We start from the raw sequence: 19,953 nt of genomic DNA, 5'->3' as shown, positions 1-19,953 counted from the left end.
ACTCTAAGAGAAGGCAATAAGGTTGCGGGCCTCTTAGCTAATGAAGGGGTCAATTTAGAGGTCGATGTTAAATATATTGGAGAGACCCATTGTAAAAGGGATGTTAGAGAGCAATTATTTTTTTATCACATCAATGGATCAAGTTAATATCATGATTATCTTTTGGGTTCTGGATTCCAAAGACAGAGTTTTGGGGGTAGATTAACTGTTAGTTAATGATTGCCTTTAGGTATCATTTCTATGATCAAATGTGTGAGGAGGATTATAATAGTAAATGTTGGTTTTGTGATTATAATGAGGATTATACAACTTTGGGTACTTCTACTTGTTCAAAATGGGTGGTAATTTAAATAGGAATGAGCCCCTTGGCTGCGAAAACTGAAAGAGTGAATGAAAAGTTTGGAGAAGGCTTCAAAGATATGGCTTTACTGACTATATGGAAAAGCTACACGGAAGCAGAAATTCGGTGTCACATGGTTTTCCTAGAGGCTAGAATAACAACAGAGTCACCTTGTTCAGGGAGATATGGAAAATTGATGAGGATCTAGTTGTGGAGGTCACGGGTCTTCAAAAGGAGGGTACTAAATCCTATAGAGACCGGAAGTATGCAGCCAAAGCATTCAAAAACTTCCTGAAATTGGAGGATGAGAAGGTCAAGTGATAGGGAGGCAGTGCAAGTGGAATGCTCAAGTGACTTATATGTTCACTAAGTATAGGACCTTACTATTTTCAAGGATTTGTTGCTGTAATCAGAGTGCAAAGGTTCATAGACCATCTCAAACTTCCTCTTGTTTCACCTCCCTAAGTCAAGACCTCTTGTATGCTGAAAGGCTTCAACCCCATAACCACTCTGGCTTGCTAAAACTATATTCTTGGGGTCTGTCCCACAAAAGGTGTCAAATTCATGTGAGGACAACTTGTTTCAACTAGCATTGATGTCTTTTGTGCTTTTCATTCACCATTCGTGTACCCGATTTGACCAAAATACAATTTTTAGGCCTAAAAAGGCTACAAGCAATTAGCCCTCCTTTTGGGGTTTTGTGCTCACCCTGTTCAAGTGATGGACTTCCAGACTGAAAGGTTTATATTTTTGGATACCCTTTTGGGATTTCTTGAAGATTCATCAAGTTTGAGGGTCCCTAAGTCCTTCTCCATGACTGTCCCAAAAATGGGCATAAAAGGAGGGTTTTGGAAGGGTTTGTTGTCAAAAACCACATTTCAAGCTTGGGAACCTCAAAATGATTCAAAGACACCTATTTCTACCTTTCTATTGGCTAACAAGACCATAACCAAAAAGGTTTAAACCTCACAAAGTGAAGACCAAGATTTTCATGATATGCATACAAAGGAAATGCAACATTTGACAATTTTACACTTTTGCCTTCCACAAGCACCTTTTTTTTGCAAAATTCCAATTATAACAGAAGCATATGAACATAAACAAAATTAGAGCCAAAAAGGAATCTAATTTTACCTACACAAAAGGCATTAGGCAAGTACAAATGGTAAATAGTTCACTGTCAAGTAAATGGGACTGCACTTTTCCTCTTTTCACTATTTTTCCATTCTGGACCTGCACTTTGCAATGTTAAAACACATATTTGAAAGTTTGTTTCTGATCTATAAGAAATTATCTGTATTATTCATACATGAATTCCTTCATACCTGCAATTTGAAGAGGAGAAAATCCATTTACAACTTCAACAATATGCAAAAATCAGTCATACTTGACTGTGGCAGCCTATTGGGCGTTTTACATTTTTTCTTTTTGCCTAAGGAGATCATTGTTTGATCTTGGCTTTTACATTACCCAAGAGCAGGGCTTACTCATTTGTTGTAATTTTTTACAAGCAAACAAAGTATGGATAGAGGTTTTCACACCAATGAATGGTGGAGAGCAAACTAGGAAAGAAAACAACTACCAAACAGTGACTCACTGTTTTGGCTTACAATTCATGAAACTGAAACATATAACCTTCCTCTTCCAGACTTAGGAAGTCTCTTTTCTTTCTCACAACACTTAGACAACACATATGTCTATTCACCAAAAGGATGCAAATGCTATGGGAGAGCAAAGCATCATACTTGTGCAAAGACCCTAGCCAAATGGCTTACTTGCCTAGGGCTCCATGGCCACAAAACACCTTGTACCTGCACTCTTGAAACCAAAACTCATATTTACATAATTTAAAAATTGAACAACTAGATCTTGAGAAGCCATGAACACTTTAAGACTCCAAGAAACCAAGTTGGTCGAGCATTCTTGCCCAAATTCCTAGACTGGGTAGTGAAACTGTGAAATCAAAACAATTTTGCTACAACTTCAAAACTTAATCAAATTTAATGCCACCAAAGGGAAAAGTCTAGGAAAACATGTTAGAATCATAAAATACAAGAACAATATAGACAAGTACAACAGGTGTACGGACTGCTGTTCACATGGAGCCAAAAACTATGGAAAACCAAGTAAAAACTAGTGCAAGTTTGCAAAACTTCTCATAACTTCGAATGATCAACCCTTACAAAATTTAAAATAGGAGGTTAAATACCTCTCCAAGTTGGTTAACCTCCTATACGGATAGGTACATGTCCAAAGGCACTTAATTTTGACATTTTGATGCCTAAATGACAACTTTTGGTGCCTAGAAAATGCAAGATTGACCTCCAAAACTAACCATCATCTAAAAACACTTCTTATACCTTAAATCCAAACATTTAACATGTCTAAAACCTTTCAAAAACAAAAACACACTAAAAACTCACTTTTTACAACATTTTGCTAGGCAACACCAAAACTGGCAATTTTGAGCAAAAATTGAAAATAGGAAACCAAAACCACACAATGAGTTCAAAACTCATCCAAACAACCTTGAACAACTTCAAAAAGCATGCTAAACAAATTTCCAACTTAAAATAACACAAATCAAACCTGAGATGAAAAAGAAGCTGAGAATGAGCTAGGTGCTCCTGCACCATAGTCCCCCAGTGACAAAGAAGTCATGTGACTCCTTTGGGTAGAATAGAGAGAGGAATACTAGCCTTGGTGAAGTCACTTTCAGGTATCCAAGTGGCTTTAGAAGCTGGTTGATCTTTCCATTTGATCAAATGCTCAAAGTAGTCATGCCTTCTAGTCTTCTTGATGATTCTGGAATCAAGTACCTGTTCAAGAATGGGAGAAGAAGAAGAGGGGAGAGGTAGATCAGAAAGGGAATTTTAAATGTCTAAAACTCTTCGATTCTCTACTGGAGGTTGCCCCTTGAAAGGTACCAAATCTGCAACATTAAAGATAGGAGATAAAGAAACATCAGTAGGTAAATCAATTTTATAAGCATTTGGACCATACTTAGCCAAAATCCTGCAAGGTCCAATTCTTCTCATCTGTAACTTGGTAGGAACTCCCTTCTGTAATCTAGACTTGTTGAGATGAACCATCACAAAATCCCCAACTATAAATTGGACATCCCTCTTTGAAGCATCCACTTTTTCCTTGACTCTTGTTGTGGTATCCTACAAAGACTGTTTAACTTGTTCATGTATCTCTTTGAGAGATTGTACCATTCTTTTGCTATCCCACTAACATGTTGCAAGTTAGTCACATCATGTAACTCAAAAACACCTCTTGGATGCATACCATAAACAATATGAAATGGGCTCTTACCAGTGGATCTGTTTACAGTGTCATTGTAGGCAAACTCTGCCTGTGGGATAAGCTGATCCCAAATTTGTCCATACTCCTTGGTGAGACATCTGAGTAGATTACCCAATGTTCTATTCACCACCTCTATTTGGCCATTTGTCTGTGGATGGTAAGCTGAGCCAAAAGACAAGTTAGTACCCAATTTCTTCCACAAAGTCTTCCAAAAATGACCCAAAAACTTAACATCTCTATCTGATACAATACTAGATGGCAAACCATGTATTCTGACAACCTCTTTAAAGAAAAGAAAAGTAATATGACTAGCATCATTGGTAGTTTTGCAAGGAATAAAGTGAGCCATTTTACTAAATCTATCCACAACCACAAAGATACTATCATGCCCTATTTTTGTCCTCGGTAAGCCTACAACAAAATCCATACTGATGCATTCCCATGGCCTAGAAGGAATGGGAAGTGGCTGATATAAACCAGCAGTAGTGCTATGTCCTTTAGCCTTCTGACATATCATGCACTATTCAACATACCTCTGGACATCTCTTTGCATCTTGGGCCAGTAATAAAAATGTTGAACCAACTCTAAGGTCTTGTTGAGACCAAAATGGCCACTCAAACACCCATTATGTTTCTCTTGAATGAGATTTTCTCTCATGGAACCTTTAGGAACACATAGCTATCCTCCTCTAAATAACAAACCATTCTGCAATGTATTGTTAGCATACTCACTATGAAAATGATTCTCAAAAGCAAGACAAACTTTATAAGCAGCAGCAAAATCATCATCATTAAGATATAAATCTCGAAAGCAATCTATCCCAACACTCTTTACTTGTATCTCCTGGATAGTCAACAATCTCCTACTTAAAGCATCATCTGCTTTGTTACATTGGCCTTTCTTGTGCTTAAGAGTGAAGGTATATTCTTGTAGGTACTCTACCCATTTCACATGTCTATGGTTGAGTTTGTTCTGAGAATTCAAGAAACTGACTGCCTAGTTGTCGGTATACACAACAAATTCTTTAGGAAGCAAGTAATGCCTCCACTTCCTGAGTGCTTGCACCAATGCATATAACTCTAAATCATAAGATGAATACTTTTTCTTTGCATCATTCAGTTTTTCACTAAAAAAGACAATTGGTCTGTTATCCTGACTCAAGACTGCACCTACTGCAAGATGACTGGCATCACATTCTATGGTAAAAAGCTTATCAAAGCTAGGAAGGATTAACACTGGCTATGTAGCAACTCTAGTTTTGAGTAACTCAAACCCCTTATTGGCTGCTTCGGTCCATTGAAACTTAACCTTATATGATCACCCTTTATTGTATCTAACATGGGTGCACAAATTTCACTAAATCCTCTGATAAACTTTCGGTAAAACTGGGCTAGACCATGAAAACTCTGAACCTCACTGGCTGATTGTGGGGTTGGCCAACTTGTTATGGCTGCAACTTTAGAATGATCCATCTTAAGATCTCCACTGGACACAACAAAACCAAGATAGACTAGCTCTTGCTGCATAAAATCACATTTCTCAAGATTTATGGTTAACTGCTCAACAGATAATCTTTTTAAAACAATAGCTAAGTGTTTCAAATGCTCCTCTTTAGTCTTACTAAAGATGAGAATATCATCTAAGTAGACTACCACAAACTTACTGAGAAAATCCTACAATACTTCATTCATTAACCTCATAAAGGTACTGGGAGCATTAGAGAGTCCAAAAGGCATAACCAACCATTCATAAAGACCCTCATTTGTTTTAAAAGAAGTTTTCCACTCATCACCCTCTTTTATTCTTATCTGATGGTAACCACTCTTTAAGTCTATTTTGGAGAAATACCTCACACCTCCTAAACAATCCATCAGATCTTCTATCCTAGGAATGGGGAATCTGTATCTTATTGTGATCTTGTTGATAGCTCTGGAATCTGTACACAATCTCCATGTGCCCCCTTTCTTAGGTGCTAACACAGTGGGCACTGCACAAGGACTTATACTCTTTCTGATTAATCCTTGACCCAATAACTCTTGAATCTGTCTAGCTAGCTCTTTGTTTTGTTCAAGAGTCATCTTGTATGCTGCTTTGTTTGGCAAAGAAGCTCCTGGTATAAAGTCAATTTGATGACTAATGGCTCTAGGAGGAGGTAATGTTGTTGGGTGTCCATCACTGATGATGTTCTTAAAACTATCAAGAATTTGTTGCACCTCTTGTGGGATCTCTACTTGTTTTTCTTTCTTATCCTCCTTAGGTTTCACTACAAGTGCATAGCCAATCCCATCTCCCTCTTTCATGGTTTGGATGAACTCTTTTTCCTTGACTAATAGCACTTTAGGTGCCTGTGGTTTGTTGTTCTCTGTCTCTTCACTAAGGGACTGAATTTTGTAGACAATGCCATTCTTTTGAAAGGAATATGTGTTTTTTTCACCATCATGGTGTGCCTTTCTGTCAAATTGCCAAGGTCTACCCAATAGTAGATGGCAAGCATCCATGGGAAGGATGTCACATAGAATCCTATCTTTGTACTCACCTATATTGAAGTCTACCCATGCTTGTTCATTCACTAGGACATGTTGCCCCTTGTTTAACTAGGTTACCTTGTAGGGTTCACTGTGCTTCATTCTAGGTAAGTTCAATTTGCCAACTACCTCCTCTGAGATGATATTATCTGTGGAGCCCGAGTCAATAACAACCTTACATACCTTGCCCAAGATTTTGCACTTTATCCTAAACAAGGCTCTTCTCTGAGACACTTCACACTTATGAGGTTCTTCCATCAATACTCTCCTTATCATTAAACTCTCACCATCTTCAGGTGCTAGGTGCATTGTTGGAGTTCTTGTACTACTCCCTTCCTCCTGAACATAGTTCACTTTTCTTTCACCTCCATGGGAAGAACTAGGCTTTTCAGGACACCTATAAGTAGGATGACCCAATTTCTGGCAGTTGTAGCATTTCATTGTGGAGAAATAAGACCCTTTACCTGGGCCACTAGACCTACCCCTTCCTGGGTTGCTTGATCCCCTTCCCCTAAAATTAGGTTTTCTCTGAGAATCCCCACTTTTCTCAATAAGCTTAGATTCCCCCTGGGACCTTTGGTCTATGTGTCTTCCCCCAAAATTGCCTCGATGGCCTCAACCATCTCTACCTCTTCCTCTACCTCTGTTATGCTACTCTTGCTTCTTCCTACTCCTTTCCTCTACCTTGAGTGCAAGTTGATAGCACTTCTAGACTGTTGTAGGGCACAACAAACTTAACTCTTCTAGTATGTTCCATCTCAAACCATTGAGATACCTAGCCACCTTGACATTCTCATCCTCTTGAATCTTTGACCTAGGGCATAAATTCTGAAACTCCTTGGTGTAGGTGTTGACATCTAACTCCTTTTGCCTAAGGTTTTGCCTTCTCCTATGGAGCTGTATTTCATAATCCTCTGGAATGTAAGCCTCTTTGATCTTGGACAACATTCCCTTCTAGGTTGCTATGGGCCTTTTTCTCTCTTTCTCACATTCATCCTGAATGAACTTCCACCATGTTAAGGTAGCTCCTCTCAACCTGGACTTAGCCACCTTCACTTTCTGGGCCTGTGTCACACCATCACACTCAAAATGGTTCTCAAGCCCCTCAATCCACTCCATGACCACTTCTGGGTCCATTTTAACACTGAATAGTGGGACTCCTTCTAGTGTTCTCCCACTCATAGCCTTCAAGGCTTTCAAAAAGGGCTCATTCTCTATCACAGGGTCTGGTATAGGGGTCTCATCCTCTATAGCTAATAGCTTACCCTTACCTTCTATTCCCTCTATCTTATTGCTGGCTTCATCTGCCTTCACTTCTACTTCACCCAATTTCTACTCTAAGAGATCTAACTTCTCTTTGAGTAACCTATTTTCTTCTTCCTGGTCTTCCACTTTCTTTGCTAATTCTGCATTTGTCACCATGGTTGTCAAACTGCTACTTCGTCCCAAGTGTAGCTGAGCTTTGATACCACTATGATAAGGAGGCACTGCAAGTGGAATGCTCAAGTGACTTATATGTTCACTAAGTATAGGACCTTACTATTTTCAAGGATTTGTTGCTATAATTAGAGTGCAAAGGTTCATAGACCATCTCAAACTTCCTCTTGTTTCACCTCCCTAAGTCAAGACCTCTTGTATGTTGAAAGGCTTCAACCCCATAACCACTCTGGCTTGCTAAAACTACGTTCTTGGGGTCTGTCCCACAAAAGGTGTCAAATTAATGTGAGGACAAATTTTTTCAACTGGCATTGATGTCTTTTGTTCTTTTCATTCACCATTCATGTACCTGATTTGACCAAAATACAATTTTTAGGCCTAAAAAGGCTACAAGCAATTAGCCCTCCTTTTGGGGTTTTATGCTCACCCTGTTCAAGCGATGGACTTCTAGACTGAAAGGTTTATATTTTTGGATACCCTTTTGGGAGTTCTTGAAGATTCATCAAGTTTGGGGGTCCCTAAGTCCTTCTCCATGACTGTCCCAAAAATGGGCATGAAAGGAGGGTTTTGGAAGGGTTTGTTGTCAAAAACCACATTTCAAGCTTGGGAACCTCAAAATGATTCAAAGACACCTATTTCTACCTTGTTGTTGGCTAACAAGACCATAACCAAAAAGGTTTAAACCTCACAAAGTGAAGACCAAGATTTTCATGATATGCATACAAAGGAAATGCAACATTTGACAATTTTACACTTTTGCCTTCCACAAGCACTTTTTTTTTGCAAAATTCCAATTATAACAGAAGCATATGAACATAAATGACATTAGAGACAAGAAGGAATGCAATTTTCCCTGCACAAAAGGGATTAGGCAAGTACAAATGGTAAATAGTTCACTGTCAAGTAAATGGGACTGCACTTTTCCTCTTTTCACTGTTTTTCCATTTTGGACCTGCACTTTGCAATGTTAAAACACATATTTGAAGGTTTGTTTCTGCTCTATAAGAAATTCTCTATCTTCTTCATACATGAAGTCCTTCATACCTACAATTTGAAGAGGAGAAAATCCATTTACAACTTCAACAATATGCAAAAATCAGTCATACTTGACAGTGGCAGCCTGTTGGGCGTTTTACATTTTTTTTCTTTTTGCCTAAGGAGATCATTGTTTGATCTTGGCTTTTACATTACCCAAGAGCAGGGCTTACTCATTTGTTGTAATTGTTTACAAGCAAACAAAGTATGGATAGAGGTTTTCACACCAATGAATGGTGCAGAGCAAACTAGGAAAGAAAACAACTACCAAACAGTGACTCGTTGTTTTGGCTTACAATTCATGAAACTGAAACATATAACCTTCCTCTTCTAGACTTAGGAAGTCTCTTTTCTTTCTCACAACACTTAGACAACACATATGTCTATTCACCAAAAGGATGCAAATGCTATGGGAGAGCAAAGCATCATACTTGTGCAAAGACCCTAGCCAAATGGCTTACTTGCCTAGGGCTCCATGGCCACAAAACACCTTGTACCTGCACTCTTGAAACCAAAAATCATATTTACATAATTTAAAAATTGAACAGCTAGATCTTGAGAAGCCATGAACACTTTAAGACTCCAAGAAACCAAGTTGGTCGAGCATTCTTGCCCAAATTCCAAGACTGGGCAGTGAAACTGTGAAATCAAAACAATTTTGCTACAACTTCAAAACTTAATCAAATTTAATGCCACCAAAGGGAAAAGTTTAGGAAAATGTGTTAGAATCAGAAAATACAAGTACAGTATGGACAAGTACAGTAGGTGTACGGACTATTGTTCACATGGAGCCAAAAACTAGAGAAAACCAAGGAAAAACTAGTGCAAGTTTGCAAAACTTCTCATAACTTCGAATGACCAACCCTTACAAAAGTTAAAACAGGAGTTTAAATACCTCTCTAGGTTGGTTAACCTCCTATATGAATAGGTACATGTCCAAAGGCACTTAATTTTGACATTTTGATGCCTAAATGACAACTTTTGGTGCCTAGAAAATGCAAGATTGACCTCCAAAACTAACCATCATCTAAATACACTTGTTATACCTTAAATCCAAACATAAAACATATCTAAAACCTTTCAAAAACAAAAACACACTAAAAACTCACTTTTTACAACATTTTGCTAGGCAACACCAAAACTGGCAATTTTGAGCAAATATTGAAAACAGAAAACCAAAACCACACAATGAGTTCAAAACTCATCCAAACAACCTAGAACAGCTTCAAAAAGCATGCTAAACAACTTTCCAACTTAAAATAACACAAATCAAACCTGAGATGCAAAAGAAGCTGAGAATGAGCTAGGTGCTCCTGCACCATCAAGCTTGTCAAGAAAGACAACATCTCCTACTACCTTCCCCAGTAGGTAAAGTCCTTTTGGCAGAAAGTTTTAAGGGTTTTAATGGATTTTATCACTATTGATGGTAGATTCACTAAAATCTATAACTATCATTTTGCAATTCTTAATCACTTCCGTCATGGGGCTAAAATATCCCTGCCTTATTACTTAGCGTCCTCTCTGAACTGCGAATACTATTTTGAATACTACTCGTAACTGTACTTTGGAATCCTTCAACTTCTAGAAATGGGTTATTGACAACATTACTAGCATTCAGAGAAAACAGAGGGATTTGGAAAATAAGATAAACAATTTGATTAAGGAAACAAATTCGGGGAAAAGGAACGAGGAGACAGAAACCAATGAAGCCGAGGAGGAATCAAGATGGAGGACTGGCTGGAAAAAGTCTTGATTAAAGGGGATCTAAAACATTTGGAGGATGTTATCAGAATTCTGAAAGAATAGGCTAAGGAGGATAAAGACAATATCAATACTCAGATTGCTCATACTGAGAAGGCTCTGAAAAGTTTCATGAACCATAGTCTTGAGGTCCTAAAAGTTTCGTAATCACTTAGAGAGGAAAAATAAGGATAAGAACTTGGTAATCATTGAAGATGTTCTGACCTCCAGCTCCACCCATCAAATCTCCAGGTGAAGGACTAGGCAGAACACCACTGAGAGGGCAACCAAAATGAAAGACATCTAGCTAAAACATGAGAGCAATAATATGAGGGAAGTGGCCAAGGCGATTATGCTATTGGTTTAGAATGATGAGGAGTCTATAAAAGTGTTCAATTGATATGTAATGATGGGTTTTGGATGCCAATTTCTTGTTGGCTCCTTGCTGTCTTTTTATCCTAGCTGCTGGTTTTTGTGCTGGTCTTTTGTAGCTATTTTGTCTTGTTTCTTTCATGCTCATCTTTTGTATTGTAAGTTGGTTTGGGGTCCCTTAAAACCTATTTTTTCTTAATCAAAACAATTCCCTCAAATACTTAGTTTGACAGATAAAAATGCCTTTGTCAGTTTGAGTAATCTACAAACCTAAGAAAAATCTCATCTCACCAATCATGGACATTTCAAATTCATTCTTCATATTGTTAGCAAAGTCCATGCACAATTTATTTTCTCCTCCAAAAATGATATCATCAACAAATACTTCAAAAATAAAAATATCATCATCAGTGATCTTATAATATAAATTACTATCAACACTTCCTTTAGTAAAACCAAGATTCAAAAGATATTTATCCAACCTTGCTTACCAAGCACTAGGAGCTTGTTTCAATCCATATAAAGCTTTCTTCAATCTGTAAACCATATATTAATCATATGTCAATAAAAATCCATTAGGTTGCTCAATGTATACTTCTTCCTCAAGTTCACCATTTAAAAATGCACATTTGACATCCATTTGATAAACCTTATAGTTCTTATAAGCTGCATAGGCAAGAAATAGTCTAACAACTTCAATTCTAGCTATAGGTGCAAATGTCTCACCATAATCAGTTCCTTCCATTGGAGAATATCCTTTACAAACCAATCTAGCTTTGTTTCTTACAACTTGACCATCCTCATTCAATTTATTCCTAAAAACCCATTTAGTTCCAATAACATTCTTATTTTTAGGTCGGGGAACTAAAGTTCAAGTTTCAATCTTATCTATTTGATCTAATTCATCATCCATATCCTTTAACCAATGTTTATCTTTACAAGCTTCAATAACAGATGCCAGTTCAATTTGAGAAATAAGACATACCTCTTCATTTGCCAATATTCTTCTTGTCATAACTCCCTTGTTCCTATCTCCAATAATTTGATCTTTAGAATGATTTAATCTTACATACCTTGGTGTCTTCTAAACTTCAGGTTCACTGCTCTAATCATCAGTCACACTTGAATTTTTTGATTGTGTCAGTGTAACTGTCTCAATTTCCTATACCGGTTGAGGCATTTCCTGTTCAGTTATGATAATTTCTACTGTCGATTCCCTATCATATGATATAGATTAATTTCTATACTTCTCATCCACTTTAACATTAGCACTCTCCACAATTTTCTACACTTTTGTTATAACATCTATACGCTTTTCTTTGAATTGAATAACTAAGAAATATCCCTTCATCACATCTAGGATCAAACTTTCCAATTCAATCATCTCTTTTGATATAGCATTTACTTCCAAAAATTCTGAAATATTTAATAGTAGGTGTATGTCCAAACCATAATTCATAAGGGGTCTTACCGGTTTCACCTTTGATGTGAACTCTGTTGAATGTGTAGATTGTTGTACTCACTGCTTCTCTCTAGTAGATGTGAGGCAATTTGGCTTCCATCATCATAGATCTTGCTGCATCCAAAATGGTATGTTCTTTCTTTCCACTACTCCATTCTGCTGAGGAGTCCGAGGTGCAGATAACTGTCTCCTAATTCCATTTGTCTCATAGTAACTGTTAAATTCATGAGAAGTGAACTCATCATCTTGATCTAATATTAGACATTTGATTTTCAATCTAGTTTTTGTTTCAACCTTTTCTTTAAAGATCTTGAATTTCTCAAAGGCTTCATACTTCTCCCTTAGAAAAGTCACCCACATCATCCTAGAATAGTCATCAATAATTAGCATGAAATACCTATCACCTTGAAAGCTTCTAGTTCTTGTTGAACTACATAGGTCAGTGTGAATCAAATCAAGTACATCTTTAGATTTGTCATGTATTCTCTTAAAATAACTTCTAACTTGCTTTCCCAATTGATAATCTTTACATACCAGATTATGAGGCTTCATAATCTTAGGTATATCTCTAACTGCCTTAGTTGAACTGATCTTAACAATACAATCAAAATTAACATGACACAACCTCTTATGCCATAACTAGCTCTCATCAATATGAGCAATCAAACATGTCTTATTACTAGTGTTCAAGTGAAAGATATTATCTCTAGTCCAAGTACCGGTTGCAATCTCTAAACTAGTCTTTTTAATGATTTTGCATTTTCTATCTTTAAAGTGAAGTTGGAAACCCTTGTCCACCAATTGACCAACACTCAAAAGATTATGCTTTAAACCTTCTACATAATATACATTATCAGTATTATGCCTACCATCTAGAGAAATAATACCTCTACCTTTTATCATACATGCTTTTTCATCTCCAAATCTGACTTGACCACCATTGTATTCTTGTAGGGACAAAAATTTCTCTTATCACCAGTCATATGATGTGAGAATCCACTATCAATTACCCATTCATCCTTATCTTCAACTTTTGCTGCTAGGGCCTTTTTGGTGTAGGAGCACCTCATCAACAAGCTATTCATGACCCTAAGGATGAAGACTAGGATCATTAGGGTGTCTTAGTGTGTCTTGTGTTTCATGTATGCAATAAACCCCACCATGTAAGCCCATGTCACAATTAGGCAATTTGAGAAGCCAATTGGGACAATATGGTAAAAAGGGGTAATAGATGGTATAGATTTGTGTTTGATAGGTCTTAGACATTTTTTATGTGTGTTTTATTGGTCCATGTGTGTGTATCCCAACCTTAGAGAGTATGAAAACTTTTTGTGCAAAATTGCAAAAATGCAACTTTTGAGTGAAAAAGTGCAACTTTTTGTAAAATCAGTTGGGGGAATCCTTTCAAGGCTCCAACTTACTCCAAATTTGGTTGGAAACCATTGGAGAGTTGTATAAGACTTTTGGGAATGATCCCAAATGTATTTTTTGTTGGAGTTGGAGTTTCAGAATCAATAATACACAAAATACTAAGTTTTCCTAGAAATTTTGTGTTTGCGGGAGTTGTACGTATCTATACAGTTTGATTGGAACCCTACCATCCATGGAGTAGATAAGTTGATGAAATAGATTTATTTTGGTGGTGGCTTGAGGTCTTAACTATTTTGGAGTAGAGAGAACCCCCCATTCTTCTGACTGTAACCCAGAAATTGAGGGTTTGGAGAGGGTTTTGAACAAAAATGGCCTTATCTTGCACTCCAGTCCATTACAAGACCCTTCTTTTGGAAAGATGTAGGACAAGCCACTGTAATTTAGTGTTTTCATGGTTTTCTGTAGGGGAAACTTTGTTGTGTGGAGAAAGGAACAAGATTAGGTGGGCATCTCTATGTGACTACCTAGGACACAATTTAGGACAGTCATCATAAGTTGTCATAGAGGTGGATTCTAGGCATGCAAACCTAGAATTAAAGGTTTCTCACTATCCCCCACATGCCCATAAAGTTTTTTTTCATTTGGTGTACTGATAAAGGTAATTGCTTTGGAAAATAGGGCTAATTGCCCCTATTAGGTCTCTTAGCCTCTGAAGGGAACATACCTTGTATTTGTAGATCTTGCCAAACCATTTTGGGGATCAATACAACTTCCAAAAGGGTGTTTGAGATGGTAATTTTTTTGTATGGGTGTGTGGAACATTTTGAAGATAGGATCCATTCTATCGTCAAATAGGGCTACAAGCTGAGGGGGGGTAGGTTTACAAAGGAGGTATAAGGAATTGATTCTCTAAACCAAAACCAGTGTTTGGAAGAGTCCTTAGATGACATGTGTTGGCCAAATTCAAAAAACCAAGGAGTAGAGGTCACTAGTAAAGCATGTTTGAGGAGTTGAAGCCTTTTACTCATCTTGAGTAGGCCTAAGCATAGTGAATGTGTGTGTAGTTTCATCCAAGGTGTAGATTCCTTCCTTGAAGGACCTTTGTGTGTAGTTAGGGGGTTCACTAGCCTAACCTTGTTTGGGCTTGTCATTAGGAGTTTGGGTAGGCCTCTGCATCACTTTTCTTCATTCATGATAGCCAGTTCTGATTCATCTTCCTTTAAAGCATAGAACACCCATTCCTTTCCATTGTCAGATCCATTAGCAGAGTCTTCTACTAGCTTATCTCCATAGTCATCACTTACTCCTTCCTCATCCACTATATAGCATTGTTTACTTTTCTTGAATCTATTATTGTTCTGGTTATGCTGAAATGGTTTCTTAACTCTTTCCTCAAATCTTGCATTCCTTTCAGGACATCTAGATGCAAAATGACCAATCTTATTACATGCAAAACATTTAAAAGGTGCTTTTCCTTCATACTTACTTCCTGTTGGGCCTTTAGGTACTCTTCTAGCAAATAAGGATTCAAGTTGCTCAAATTCTTCATCTTCTTTCCTCATGTCTTCCAATTCTTTTGCATATAGGACTTTCCAATCACTTTTGTCAGTGGATGATGATGATGATGATGCATGAAAAGTAGGTTCAGACTTTACAACTCTAGTGGATCCCAATTCTTTAAGCTCAAAAGCAAATAATTTCCCAATCAGAATGTCTCTATTAACTGAAGAGTTAGCCATTGTTCTTAACTCATTAACTGTAGTTGCCTTCATCTTGTAAGCCAGCAGAAGGGCTCTCAAGACTTTGGAAACTATTTCATCTTCACTCAGAAATCCTCCACAACATTGAATTCCCATAACAATCTCATTTACTCTTTCCATAAACACAACAATTCTTCCATTATCTTTCATCTTTAAGTTTTCATATCTTACCCAGTAACCATCAAGTTTAGCAATTTTGGTTGTAGGATCACCTTCATTAAGATTTTGCAATTTATCCCACATAACCTTTGTCGATGATTTATCAGTCAATCCCATGATCTATTGATCAATAAGTGCATAGAAGAGGGCTTCTTTAGCTCTGCAATCATTTTCAATATTCTTATCCAAGTCTATAGGAGCAGGATTTCCAGATATCAGATCCTAAGGTGTGTATCCTTGCCAAGACATCTAAGATGAGTGTTCATTCAAATTTTCCATATCCCATAATTTGTTCCATCAAGCTTAGGGATTTCTCTTCTGAAAATAGTTGCTGGTGGATTTGAACTGTTACCTACTATAGGATCTACCTCAAGCGATTAAGCTTCTGCAAAAGATGACCAAAGCTCTCATACCAATTGTTAGGATAACTAGTGAACAACTGAGAAGGGGGGATGAATTAGTTGTTGATAGATTATATCATTAAATCCACTTAATAACCTTTAACTAGATTAAATCTTGGTAAAGCAGAAATAGATACCAGTAAGTAATAAAACTTAACAATGAAATAGATAATTAACACAATGCAATCATACCACATAACAACATGATTTGTATGTGGAAAACCCGAAAAGGGAAAAACCATGGTGGGAATCCTGCCCATAGTTAGATGATACTTCTATAGAAAGTATGTGATACAATGAGGGGCCTGCACATGCAGGAAAGCACACTGCCTAGAGAGTACTTCTCATTACAAAAGAGTCTCACTAACTACAGAGAGGAAACAACCATCTCAAAATGAATCGACAACAATCCAAAATAATGAACTACTAGAGATAGCATCTACCATGCTTGATTATAGTCCTAGTTAAGCTCAATACCAGAGGCCTTTGACCTCTTCCTTAATCCCAATTTGATCACCTATGATCAATAAAATATCCTTTGCATATGATATTGTATTCCAAGACCACAATACTTATTCCATTTCCATACCCTTGATCTATAATGAGATCTTACATCAATTTATACAAACCATAAGGCCTAAACGAATTAGGTCAGTGACCTAAGAGATATTACAATAAGATCATTACATAAATCCATATTATAATGATATGCCATGTCGGCTTAGGACCAAAACAACAATAACCAATCCATATAACATCCCAATATCCTAGTAACGTGTAGAGAACATGTTATCATGATACCAATCCATAACCTAGATAGGTACCAGACCTATTCTGGGTCCACCACACCAAAGAAATATCTTCAAGCAGTTGAAGCATGATCAAAGAATATCTTTAGCATCCTGAAATCCATCTAGAAGCCGCACCAACATCACTTATGCATCCTGTCAAGATTCCTCAGTGAAAGCTACGGTAAGAGTTTATGATAACATCTAATTACTAAGTCAATACCAACTAACAAAAATATGCTTGAGGAGCATATAACACATAAAACCAAACATACTCTATTGATCCAAACATGTCAGAAGTGTCCAATAGATAGTCTCTTCTACCGGTAACACTAGATCTTCTACCGGTAACCAAAACTTGTCTGCCGGTAACCAACCATAATAGCTAGTGTTGACATCAATGACAAAACATCAATGAAACACATAATCAATTCATCCATAATGCCAACAACATATTCATGCTAACAGTTTGTGCCCATGAAGAACAAAATGAAATTTACACTATCTTGCATCTTTTTGACATATTTTGCAACTTTTGCAACTTATTTACAACCTTTTTCAACTTTTGACACCTTTTTGCTACTTTTGTAAATTTTTACAAATTTTGACACTTTTTGACAAATCTACTAGACCAACAGCTTTGTAATGAATCTGGGACATCCCTAGTGAACTGATGTCATTTGTAATTAACGTAAGAAATTCATAATGAATCTAACTCAATCCTAATTAATATAAATAGTAAATAAATTGAAATGAAAATGAGGATGAACAAAGAGAGAAAGACTAACAAGTCTATATTAAGCCTTCATGTAATCATAATTGTTCTCTCTCCCTCTTAGGTGTGTTATTGCTTCTACAAATTTGACCATGATCATAGACTTAGTAAGTAATATGTTTAGTCATAGTTAAATATACATATTACATCAACATAAAGTCAATTACTTGTAGAACATGAAATTTAATTTAATGTTGACTACTCATCATCTGACATTTCTAACAATCCATATTATGATTAGTAACAATACAAAAATGATCATAAAATTTGGTGAAGTTTCCCAAGGCAACCAAATTTTTGACTTACAATTTAGAAGAATACCAATTGTAATTTATAATTTGTACTGATTTTCAATATCATTAGTCCATAACATGATAATTTTTTCATAACTTAACCATTCATAACTGAATATACATTTAAATTTTAAGCTTCAGAGTAGGAAGATATGCAAACAATGAACAAATTTGATCAAATATCACCTTTTACATATATCCAAATGTAGAATAATTTTTTTTACAAAAATGTGACATATGTGCCAATTCAATAAAATGTACAAAAATGGATATGTGCCAACACGATACAAGTTTTGCAAAAATGTTGCATATGCCATCTCAAGTTCAATATACAATAAAAAATCTTGACTATCTATATGTATTGGTCATTCAATGACCATAACTAACTCTATATGATTCTACCAAATCCTATAGTTGTGGTGGATCAAAATTAAGCCTCTTCTAAGTACTATGTGGCTCTCTAGGTGGCTACACAACAACAATTAAAACAACAAATTAGATTACTTATGTCAATAATAGTTTACAATTGTCAAATTAACAACAAAATAACTATATTTAACTATAATTTCTCTACAACTAAATTTTTGATTACCTCATGTCATTGTTTTTTGGCTAAATGATGTTCTAAAAATGATGTTCCCCTTTGATGATCAAGAGTCCTACCAAATCGATCAAGTAGAGGATTTGTGTTATGACCAAATTGCGAAGGGGGATATACCACGTAAAATAAAATGGTACAATTTAATATATATTATATACTAAAAATATGTCTACTTCTATCAAAACATATCTTTATAATATAAAATATGTACCAGAGGCTTTGGTGGTTCTCTTGTTGTCCTAAGAGGGTTCATCATTGATGAAATGAGGATGGGTGTTTCTTGTATGAAAAATTATAAGAAACAATAGTCATACACTCACACAAGGGAGGCAAATAGGCTCACACAAGAGCAAACATGGAGTAACACTCAACATGAGCATAACAATCATCCAAGCACATGATGCCACATCAATAAAAGCATAAAAGAGGCATAATCCTCAATGTAACCATATGCAAAACAACTATAAAAGAAATCAACAAGGAGGATCAATACCAAAAGGGTCAAGAATAATTCAATCTCAAAAACCAACCACCAAATAATCATATGGCCAACATGCCATCAAATATGGTTACCTCTAGAATCCATCAATACTTGCACAATCACATGCAAGGAAAATCCTCTTCCACATGCTACTCTTAACCATGGAGCTAGATACATAGGAAACAAGAGCAGGTGGTGTCATCTAATGAATACTAAGAGGGGGGGGTGAATTAGTATGCCAAAAATCTTTGCACTTAAACACTTTGCAAGACTAGCAATAAACTGGTAAAATAGTTTAGTAGACAAACCAGTTAGCACACATGCAAACCAAATAGAAAATAATGCATTTACCCACAGAAGCACAAACACCATAACACAAGAGATTTTGACATGGAAACCCAAATGGGAAAAACCATGGTGAGATGGAACTCACAAGTAACTATCTGCAGAATAGGAACCAGGCCGGTTAAGGTCTTACAATGTTCTTTACTAGAACAGATCCTGTTAGGAATCTCAATCTCTATTAGGAGATAAGTCTGATTAAAGACTACCTTTCTAGAGGATTTTAGATCCACAGATGTGAACCACCTTGTTAGAGGATTTACAAAAGGCTTTTGGGCCTACCCGGTTACGAGCTACAGACTTGTCGAAGATGTGAGCAATCAACAAGTGAGTGATCCAGTAAATAGCACAGATTTCTTGGTTAGATCCTTGATAGCTTGTTCTTAATACATTCCAACATTACTTCAATCTTATATACATTCATACTCTCTCTGACTCCTCAACCACCTTAAACCCTAGCAATAATAGCAACAACCTAAAACCCTAGACATGATGTCGTTATAAAGGAATTTGATTTCATGTAGGTCCAATAGGATTACAATACAATTTCCTAGGTTCAATGCATCTAGAAATGTAATGTCATAAATTGTACGCACTTGCTAAAGCAGTACAATTTAACACCTAGTTTAGCACCCACCTTGGCGCAGTTGCATTTTGCATTGCATTTCCCCTTTAGCACTTAATTAATCAAATTAATTAGGTCTAAAGGTTCTATTTCATCATTCTCCACATAATAAAGTCGGGCCCTTTCATTAAAGCGT

This window comes from Cryptomeria japonica, chromosome 1 (assembly GCF_030272615.1).
Source record: "Cryptomeria japonica chromosome 1, Sugi_1.0, whole genome shotgun sequence".
Classification (NCBI taxonomy): Eukaryota; Viridiplantae; Streptophyta; class Pinopsida; order Cupressales; family Cupressaceae; genus Cryptomeria; species Cryptomeria japonica.
This window is presented reverse-complemented; position numbering follows the sequence as displayed.